The sequence below is a fragment of the Microtus ochrogaster genome, chromosome 18 (assembly GCF_000317375.1).
Source record: "Microtus ochrogaster isolate Prairie Vole_2 chromosome 18, MicOch1.0, whole genome shotgun sequence".
In the NCBI taxonomy this organism is placed as follows: domain Eukaryota; kingdom Metazoa; phylum Chordata; class Mammalia; order Rodentia; family Cricetidae; genus Microtus; species Microtus ochrogaster.
Genome location: NC_022020.1, coordinates 6,900,034 through 6,908,878, shown reverse-complemented (window position 1 = coordinate 6,908,878; position 8,845 = coordinate 6,900,034).

Sequence of the window (8,845 nt, the reverse complement as noted above, 5' to 3'; positions counted from 1 at the left end):
AGACAGTGGTTCCTAACCATAGACGTCGGGAAGGACCCTGCAGAGAGTGGTTCCTAACCTTAGACATTGGGGAGGACCCTGAAGAGAGTGGTTCCTAACCTTAGACATCAGGAAGGACCCTGCAGGGTTCATCAGTGCCACAAGTGAGTGCTGAAAAGTCAAACAAAGCAAAAGCTTGTGAAGATCCATCTGGGAGAATGACTCCATTGCTTTCTCCAGTGGGAGTGGAAGCCAGAATAGGGAGGTTAAGGGAGAAACGAGAGAGCCAGTGTAGACTACTCTTTCATGGGTAAGTCTGAAGGAAGAAAGGAAAACGGAACCATCTGACAAGAGGGTGTTTAAGGATGTTCGTGTGTTTTGAGAGCATTTGAAAGTCTAGGAGAGAGAGGGTTGATGGGGACAGGAGGAGGGATTGGTTATGCATCCTAGCTGAGGCTGTGGTTTTAGGCAGGAAGGTGGGTCCCTTTCCTCTCCATCAGAAGGTATGGAAGCTGGTGAGTTTGCTGGCAAGATGGTAAGAAGTTATGGAGCTCCCATCTAATGGCTTTGGAAGTAAAGTAATCTACTGAATGTAGATGGGAGAGGAGAGACAGAGGGCTCCAAGAGTGAAGTCCGTGCTTTGGGAGGAGACAAAGGCAGCACTGGCCCATTTCCTCCATATTATTTCTGCCCATATTTTGCAAGTCTCACAGCTTTCAAGTCATTTCTACAAGACCGATCACAGCTTCGTATTCTATGCGCACCCCGGAATTTCACGTATTGCCTACTCTTGGGAATTTCAATTAGTTCTCCACCCACCATCCCTCCGTCCTCGGCTCTCAACTGACTGGGCTGTTGAGTCTTCCTGAGGGCTCAGTGCACACTTGGTCCAAGCATGTGTGGTGTGGTCTCGCATGTACAGAAATCTTCCAGTTTCTATGTCCACCCTCTCCTCTCTTCCTCCCTTGTCAGTTTATGTACCATATTTTACTCGTTCGTGTGAGGACTCAGACCACAGGAGCCCTCAGTACAGTGTCTTGGCCTGTGGAGCACTATAAACTAAAGGAAAGGGTTCAGAAGAAACATTTTTCTCATGCTCTTCTAAATCCTGCTCCCTTTCCTCCCCAAGGTAGAACATAGAGACTAGTCCCTCTCCCCAAAGCTAGACACAAAACTAGAAATATTTCCTAACTTTATTTTGCCTTTCTGTGTAGAATTTGGTTATGAAGATTTTTTTCTGATTGTTGTCTGATATTGGTCATCAAACCCGTGTTCTACATGGAATCTGATCTCATACTCAGGAAAGAGGAATGTCATCCAGACAGATTAGGAGGAGCCTGAGCACGTGGGCATTTTGGAATTCCCCTTAGTCTGTCACCACTGGATGAACCTTCTTAATCCGTCACCTTCTTCATTTATCATGAAGCATAAAATCATAAAGACTGGGAATGTAGTCAGCTGTTAGAGAGCTTGCCTAGGTGTACAAGGCCCTGAGTGCTATCCCTAACACCACACCCACACAAAACAAGACAAACAATAGTAACAAAGAGAACCTAGCCACAAAGAGTCGGCCCTGAGTAGCTCTTTCTTTTTCAATGTTTTTGTGTACTGCAGAAATTGGATTAAATGAATTTAGCATGCTTTTCTCTCGTTAGCCTATCTTTGTTTTATTTTGGAACGGGAACCCTGGGGTGGCTGAGGAACTCCTTCCTGATACTCAGCATGTTTTTTCATAGCACTTCTACGTGTCTTCCTGAATGATTCAGTGTCTCAGCTTCCGAAGACACCTCCTTGTTCAGGCCCTCACTATGGCCTTCTGCCATGGGTGCCCGGAATCTGCCTCTTTTCCATCTTTTAGTACAGTTTCTGACTTAAAGGGCTTTGTCTTATCTGCATTAGATTAAGTCTTGAAGGGGAGGACTGTTAGCAAATTTCTCTCTTCTTCTTCTTCTTCTTCTTCTTCTTCTTCTTCTTCTTCTTCTTCGTCTTCGTCTTTTTCTTCTCGAGGCAGGGTTTCTCTGTGTAGCTTTGGAACTTGTCCTGGAACTCACTCTGTAGACCAGGCTGGCCTCAAACTCACAGAGATCCACATGTTTCTTCCTCCCGAGTGCTGGGATTAAAGGTGTGCGCCACCACTGCCTGGGGCAAATTTATCTTTTATGTGTCAACAAGTTCAAGATAATACCTTTCACATGTGTCTACTTAAAAAATAATAATTTTTAATACTATATCAATCGAAAAATGAATGAGTTAATGATGAATGGCAATTTCTCTGCCCAGATTAGTCTTTACCCATCATTCTCCCCATCTTTCCATCCGTAGTCCTAAACCCTTCACCCTCCCAACTGTCATCCTTCAGTGTCTATTAATTGAGATAAACTCAGTTACCACCAGAGGGAAGCAGAGAGCACAGAAACACTGTAGATGTGAAAAAGACATTGGTCAAGCCATTGCTGGTTGGGCAGTTTCTACGAAACTGGGTTTACCCAGCCAGGCTTCTCTGTACTTCCCAGTTTCATAGAAATGGCTTGAGTCCCTTATTTCTGGCAGTCAGGTTGAAGAGAGAAAAGTACTGATTGCATATAACAATGGAACGACCAGCTGTCACACAAAGGTGGCTTGGAACATCTTGGAATGTCAAACAAGCCTGGAGAAGAAAAACCAAGATGACAGCTTTTTCCTGAGGTGATGCTACCTACTCCAGAAAGGGAGCCCATGACAGACCAAAGTAAGGATTGCAGCAATAGCCAACGTGATGAGCCATTGATTTTTTATTGAGATCACTGAAGGAGTGTGGGTAGGCGTGCTTACAGGAGCAGGGATGAGTCAAAAGCAGCTGCATCTTGGGAAAGCGTTAGGAATATTTTGAGCTCTCTGCCAATGCAAAAATAATCCCAATCAAATCAATTCAGACCAAACTAAAAGATATCCAGGTTTAATTGTACTTCTGTGCTCTAGGGTGGCCCAGAGGGGAACTGGAAAACCGCCAACAGAACCACGTGGGAGGGACTTTAAATAGCCTGTGGGAGTGGTCTTGACATTTTCTGGGGAGGGGTCAAAGTTTGGCGGGCTACCTAGACTCTCCTGTGGGAGGGTTCAAGGTTCAAGGTTCAAGGGGCACAGGGGCATGGCCTCCAAAAATGGAGGCGGGAGACCGAGATTTACAGAATCCCATTGCAACACTGGTGGAGCTTAGAGAACCTGGATGCTTAGAGCCCTCTTGCACAGCTTGCAAGCAGCTGACAGACAGCCCAGGGTCCTCTCTCAAGCAGGAGGGCTCTCTGCAGAAGGGCTGCCTCGAGTCTCCGCCCCAGCCACTCTTTACCCCTGTTGTAGCCCTCTGGAAGCTTTCAAGTTTTGTTTTCTAAGACATTGACCTCTTGTTTACCTTCCGAGGCTCAGGAGCTACCCTTCCAGGACAATGTTTCAATTTGGAAGGAGGGGTTTAATTCTGAAGAAGATGCCACACACACCATCTCTAATTATTGCTAAATTGTTGGACACCTGTGAATGGGGAATCATGCTGTCTTTCGGACAATGAAAACCCACAGAGAGTGGCCTGTGGAGAGAGCACTTACCTCAGCGAGAGAAGCTTCTTTATCTTTTTAACATTTCTTGTGTGTGTGCACGTGTGTGTGCAAGCATGTGGGAGTCAGAGGTCACGGCCAGATGTCTTCCTCTATCTCACTGAACATGGAACTCTCTGATTTGGCTTGGCTGTCTTGCCAGTGAGCTCCAGGGAACCTCTCGTCTAAGTCTTCCCAGTACCTGGACACAACACACAGCAACAATTTATGTGGATGCTGAGCATAGAACTCAGTTCCCCCTGCTTGGAAGGTGTGGTGGTTTGAATGTAATTTGACCCCCATAAGCTCATAGGGAGTGGTACTACTATTAGGAGGTATAGCTTTGTTGGCGTGGGTGTGGCCCTCTTGGATGAAGTGTGTAACTGTGGGGGTGGGCTTTGAGGTTTCCTATGCTCGGGATACCACCCGGTGACTCAGTCCACTTCCTGTGACCTGTAAGATGTAGGCCTCTCAGCTGTTCCTCCAGCACCATGTCTGCCTGCAGGCTGCCATGCACCATGCTCCCCGCCATGAGGATAATGAACTGAACTTCTGAACTATAAGCCACCACCTCAATTAAATGTTTTCCTTTATGAGAGTTGCCACTGTCATGGTGTCTCTGCACAGCAATAGAGACCCTAACTAAGACAGGATAAGGTAAACACTACACCAACTCAGCCATCCCTGCCCCTCCAACATACTAAAGCGGTAGTTCTCAACCTGTGGGTCGCGACCCCTTTTGGGGGAGGGGATTGAGTGACCCTTTCACAGGGCTCGTATATCAGATATCCTGCATGTCAGATATTTGCATAACAGAAGCAAACCTACAGTTAATTAGCAACAAAAATAATTTTCTGTTGGGGGTCATCACAACCATATTAAAGGGTCGCAGTATTAGGAGAGGAGAGAACCACTGCACTAAAGGGAACTTCTAACAGTAAGGGTTCTAAAAGACCCCTTTAGTCTGTAACATGATATAGTGACCTCACAGCCCAGCCTTGGAGAGACTCTTCAAAACATGGTTGAGGACCATCCGGTTTGAGATTGGACTGGGTAAGTTCTGATGACTCTTCCCGATCTAAGATCCATGAATCTGTGACTGACTCAGCCTTTAAATCAGGCCCAAAGGCTGCACATGCTATAGCGACTCATCTGGAGGGATGGGTCCGTGTGACCTGGCCACATCAGGGACTGCCAGATGACTCGTGAATAGATGGTGGTGTTCACTGAGACGGGAAAAGAGATGTATTTTAGAAGTCATATAATAACAAAGTACAGAAGAGGCCATGGAGAAAGCAGTACGTATTAGTTACTTTGGGGGCTTTTAAAAATTATTTGTAAGCATGGACATGTGTGGAGGTTAGTGGACAACTTGCCATCCTTCGTGTGTGTTTCAGGGCTGGAACTCGGGTTGTCAGGCTCGGTGGCAATGTCCCTTCGCCTACGGAGTCATCTCTTCAGTCCCTTGACTCCGTGACAACACAGCTGAGAGGTGTTCTTTCCGGATCACGGATTGGGGATGCAGGCCATCATGTCGGGGAAGCGTGGCCGTGGCGGTAGGCATGTGAGGCAGATGGAAGAAGAGAGGTGGACCTGGGACTCCGCCTACTTCCTCCTTTCCAAGCCACTCACATGGGAGCGGGTTTTTTCTCTTCAGTTCAACTTTGCTGCCATTGTCTTCCCAAGGTTTGTCTTCTGGGTGATCCTAAGCCCCTGCAAGTCGACAAGATTAAGCACCACAAGATGGTTCCCGAAAAGAAAGGTTTCGACAGGTTTGCTCATTAGAGCTTAACAGTAGGGTAGCTGAGAACGAGAAAGCGGGTTAATAGTAGTATGTTAAGCTGTATTTTGGCTCATGGAGTAGAAAGCACTCAAGTTATACCTGGCAATGTGTACGCTTTACCTGCCAAAACACAGAGAGAGTCATCCCTGTGCTGTGGAAGGTTGCAGAGACGCAGCTGTGCTGCCACACTGTGACCCCTTTGCCCTCTGCCCTGTGTTTCCACAGCACAAAGGACTCGTCATTCTCCCTGCTCTCGCTTTCCTGGCCTGGTCATCTCTCCTGTTGTCCCCAGACTTCTGCTTTCTCTGCTCTCGCTTCTCTCTCTGTGACTTTGCACATTTACCCCGACTAATGACTATGCTTTGTACTCTGAGAAATTCTGAGTATACAGCCAACTATGTCCAAGAGTGAACTCAGTGACTCTGCTGCTCCCCAGAGAACTGTTCTGTTGCCGGAGCTCATCCACCACATCTTCGTTAAGACTAAGTAGAACGGGGCATTTGGATAGGTCCTGATCCTGCCCCTTCTGCCAGGCTAAGAATAAGAGCTCCTAGAAGGAAGCCTCAATGGGGAGTTGTGCAGTTGGGGTTGTAGCCCAGTTGGTAGAGCAGTGCCCAACATTCACAGAGCTCTGGTTCAGCTCCCAGCACTGCATAGGCCAGGTACGGAGGCACTCACATGGAGTCTCAGGTCGGCCTCTGCTCCATTGTGAGTGGACTAGATAAGACTCTGTATGAAAAACAAATGAATAAAAACAATGATCAGGCAGACTTTCTGAGGGTGCAGAGAAGGGCCAGCCAGCTGTTAGGCACACTACTCACCATTCAGTCACAGCTGGAAAACCAGTTCTTGTGATGTCTGAAAGCAAAGGTTAAGAACAAGGCTGGAAACATTGTCTGGGAACCTCAGTCTTACGTGAAAACCCTGCTCACCCCTGACTCCTCTCGTGAAAAAAAAAAGAGTTAAAGAAACTTGGCATGCATTTTCTTTAGCAGTGGCACCCCGGAAAGACTGTAGATGAGTTCTTTCTCAGATCTGAAGTAGTACTGTAGTTAATCCTCATCAGATAAACTCTTTGATGACAACATTCCTGATTTGCTTAAGTTCTCCAGTACTATACTTGTAACTTGTCACTAAGAAAGCTACAGATACAGGTGTTGTGGGACATTTGTACACTGTGTCAATGTGCACTGCTCTGATTGCTGTGACAAAGAGCTGAATGGCCAATACTGAGGCAGAAGAGGATAGCTGGGATTTCCAGAGAGAAAGAGGAAGAAGAGGAGGAATCTAGGCACCAGATTATGACAGATGCCAGGTGTTGGGGACCCTTCCCCAACTTCCTCAGTGATGGATGACCCTGGGTAGTGCCACAGAAATCAGGACACAGGGGATGCAGAGTCGGAGATGCAGCTGCATACTTTATTGTAAAGCCAACACTCTTTTTACAACACTCAAATCATGATCCAAACTAACCATGAAACTAATACATGAAAATAATTTCAAAGACTAGGAACTTGGTTGCAAATAATTTCAAGAGCTTCGTGAATCTAGCTAATCTAAACAAAAAGCTCGGTGTTATGGGGAAAACTCTTGCTGTAATATAATATGTAAAAACACCTCATCAGGAGACAAACCACCACCTAATCAGAGCCTTTGAACTACAGTGCACATCTGTATTCTCAAGGACTGACCATTGGCAAGGCACTCTACTGATGGAAGAGGTTTGCCTCCTCCCAACTTGGTTTGCCAAGCTTATCAGCAAGAATGCTACCTCAAGTCACCCCTGTACAGAGTTTCTATGCAGTTCAAATCCCGCCCTCTACAGCCAGGGAGATCTGCCTGCTTCTGTTTCCCAGAGTGCTGGGGTTAAGTGTGTACCATTACACCTGGTCCAAATAATTTAGTATTTTAAAACATACTAGCTTCTTTTGGTTATTAAATACTCAGATAAAGGTAAAACAAAACAAAACAAACATCACCTTTTAAGCCTCCATGTCTCCCAACACCTCACAGTTTTGATGATCTGAAGTTAACATTAAATATAAAAGCTTTAATATGAGGCATTGGGATGGTTAATTTCTCCCAAGTCAACAATTTATCTGGATTTATCTGGATTTATCTGGTGACATCTGACCTACTTCTCTTAGCATTCCAGGCCTTGATTATCTAAAGACCTCCCTGAGGCCTCAGTCCATAATACCCTCCTTTTGATAAGACTTAAGAAGCCTTTAGCGTGCTCCAGCAGAACTTCAAAGGCACATTGGCATCAGGGCACATTCTCAAAGTTTGCAACATACCAGGTGCATTCCGCAATGTTTAAGGCAAAACACAAAGTAGGTAGTGGATTGTGATGAGGTTCCTGTTCTGGGAAGGCTTGTAGGGATGCAGGAGCATGGAGAGTGGTGGGGAAGCATTCTAAGGGGCTTGACTCAAACAAAGAACCCAAGGTGAGTCCTGGCTGAAGCCATTCCTATCTGAATGCCAATTCTGGTGAAACCTACCCTCCTCTCAAGGTCTCTGGTTCACTTTCCAGTCTGGGTCAGGTTAGCACAGGAACAGCATGGCCGTGAGTAGCTGCTCTCTGGTTCCTTTCCCATTTCTCCAAAGCTAAGTTTCTGGTTCTCTTATGGGATACATCTCCATTCTAACATACAGTGCCGAGAGGGGTTACAATGCTGTCATAGTCTTCACATGGACGTTAAACACTTGCCTGCTCATGTACTCAGGGTGGAACATGAAAGAAAACATTTATCCGTTGAGTCTAGAGGGTGGATAACTGCCAGATGCTTCTCTATTTAGGTGAGTTACAACTGGGGACAACAAGGTGACAGTACTTATGGAATTTCTATGTCTGAAATGGCAACTGATAGCCATAAAAGATTGTGTAAGTTTAAAGCTAAAATGAGAACCCAGCACAAAGCTGAATTTCAAGTGTCTTATAGTTCCATACGGCTAATCGCTCCCGACTGGACAGGGCAGAACCATTCTGTCTCTGCGGAAAGTGTTGCAGAACAGTGATGTTCTAGAATAATGGCTTCTATTACATTATCATTATGGGGTGTTTCACCTGTCCGATAAGAAAAAGACAAGGCTGTATCTTTTCTTAGCTTTTTAAAAATATTTATTTTATTTTTTAAAGATTATGTTTAGATGTGTGTCTGCGAACATGTGAGGGAAAGTAACCACAAAGACAGAAGGGTCTCAGATGCTCTGGAGCAGGTATCACAGGTGGTTGTGAGCCACCTGACATGGGTGCTTGGAATGTAACTTGAGTCCTCTGGAAGAGCGGTGGTGAGAATTTAGATGAGAATATCACCTGATGGTTCATATATTTGACTCCAGTTGGTCTACTTGGGGACATAGAGGAGGTATGGTCTTGTCACTAAAGGCAGGCTCGAGGAGTGAAGATTCCCACCATTTCTGGCTGTTCTTCCTGCTTCAGACTTTTGTTCCAGGATGAGAGCCCTCAGCTTCTCCTCTCATCACTGCTGCTGTTGCTGGCCTGGGAGCAGAGTCC